Source organism: Schistocerca americana, chromosome 9 (genome assembly GCF_021461395.2).
Source record: "Schistocerca americana isolate TAMUIC-IGC-003095 chromosome 9, iqSchAmer2.1, whole genome shotgun sequence".
In the NCBI taxonomy this organism is placed as follows: domain Eukaryota; kingdom Metazoa; phylum Arthropoda; class Insecta; order Orthoptera; family Acrididae; genus Schistocerca; species Schistocerca americana.
The window spans coordinates 203,943,233-203,945,613 of NC_060127.1; positions in this window are offsets into that span (position 1 = coordinate 203,943,233).

A 2,381-nucleotide genomic window follows, 5' to 3' on the forward strand; every position below is an offset into this window, starting at 1 on the left:
CGGCTTGCCATGCCATTTCCACCTGGCGCCTCAGTTGGACCAGCGTTCGTGCTGGACGTGCAGACCGCGTGAGACGACGCTTCATCCAGTCTCAAACATGCTCAATGGGGGACAGATCCGGAGATCTTGCTGGCCAGGGTAGTTGACTTACACCTTCTAGAGCACGTTGGGTGGCACGGGATACATGCGGACGTGCACTGTCCTGTTGGAACAGCAAGTTCCCTTGCCGGTCTAGGAATGGTAGAACGATGGGTTCGATGACGGTTTGGATGTACCGTGCACTATTCAGTGTCCCCTCGACGATCACCAGTGGTGTACGGCCAGTGTAGGAGATCGCTCCCCACACCATGATGCCGGGTGTTGGCCCTGTGTGTCTCGGTCGTATGCAGTCCTGATTGTGGCGCTCACCTGCACGGCGCCAAACACGCATACGACCATCATTGGCACCAAGGCAGAAGCGACTCTCATCGCTGAAGACGACACGTCTCCATTCGTCCCTCCATTCACGCCTGTCGCAACACCACTGGAGGTGGGCTGCACGATGTTGGGGCGTGAGCGGAAGACGGCCTAACGGTGTGCGGGACCGTAGCCCAGCTTCATGGAGACGGTTGCGAATGGTCCTCGCCGATACCCCAGGAGCAACAGTGTCCCTAATTTGCTGGGAAGTGGCGGAGCGGTCCCCTACGGCACTGCGTAGGATCCTACGGTCTTGGCGTGCATCCGTGCGTCGCTGCGGTCCGGTCCCAGGTCGACGGGCACGTGCACCTTCCGCCGACCACTGGCGACAACATCGATGTACTGTGGAGACCTCACGCCCCACGTGTTGAGCAATTCGGCGGTACGTCCACCCGGCCTCCCGCATGCCCACTATACACCCTCGCTCAAAGTCCGTCAACTGCACATACGGTTCACGTCCACGCTGTCGCGGCATGCTACCAGTGTTAAAGACTGCGATGGAGCTCCGTATGCCACGGCAAACTGGCTGACACTGACGGCGGCGGTGCACAAATGCTGCTCAGCTAGCGCCATTCGACGGCCAACACCGCGGTTCCTGGTGTGTCCGCTGTGCCGTGCGTGTGATCATTGCTTGGACAGCCCTCTGGCAGTGTCCGGAGCAAGTATGGTGGGTCTGACACACCGGTGTCAATGTGTTCTTTTTTCCATTTCCAGGAGTGTAGTAACAAAACCGTCACCACGGAGGTAAGCCTGTAGGTAATAAGGCCTGCAAGCAGAATTCCAGACACCTGTGCAACGAACCAGTAACGAAACTGTCACCACAGAGGTAAGCCCGTAGGTAATAAGGCCTGCACACAGAAATCCAGGCACCTGTGCATTCAACTAGTAACAAAACCGTCACCACGGAGGTAAGCCTGTAGGTAATAAGGCCTGCAAGCAGAATTCCAGACACCTGTGCAACGAACCAGTAACGAAACTGTCACCACAGAGGTATGCCCGTAGGTAATAAGGCCTGCACACAGAAATCCAGGCACCTGTGCATTCAACTAGTAACAAAACCGTCACCACGGAGGTAAGCCTGTAGGTAATAAGGCCTGCAAGCAGAATTCCAGACACCTGTGCAACGAACCAGTAACGAAACTGTCACCACAGAGGTAAGCCCGTAGGTAATAAGGCCTGCACACAGAAATCCAGGCACCTGTGCATTCAACCAGTAACAAAACCGTCACCACGGAGGTAAGCCTGTAGGTAATAAGGCCTGCAAGCAGAATTCCAGACACCTGTGCAACGAACCAGTAACGAAACTGTCACCACAGAGGTAAGCCCGTAGGTAATAAGGCCTGCACACAGAAATCCAGGCACCTGTGCATTCAACTAGTAACAAAACCGTCACCACGGAGGTAAGCCTGTAGGTAATAAGGCCTGGAAGCAGAATTCCAGACACCTGTGCAACGAACCAGTAACGAAACTGTCACCACAGAGGTAAGCCCGTAGGTAATAAGGCCTGCACACAGAAATCCAGGCACCTGTGCATTCAACTAGTAACAAAACCGTCACCACGGAGGTAAGCCTGTAGGTAATAAGGCCTGCAAGCAGAATTCCAGACACCTGTGCAACGAACCAGTAACGAAACTGTCACCACAGAGGTAAGCCCGTAGGTAATAAGGCCTGCACACTGAAATCCAGGCACCTGTGCATTCAACCAGTAAAAAAACCGTCACCACGGAGGTAAGCCTGTAGGTAATAAGGCCTGCAAGCAGAATTCCAGACACCTGTGCAACGAACCAGTAACGAAACTGTCACCACAGAGGTAAGCCCGTAGGTAATAAGGCCTGCACACAGAAATCCAGGCACCTGTGCATTCAACCAGTAACAAAACCGTCACCACGGAGGTAAGCCTGTAGGTAATAAGGCCTGCAAGCAGA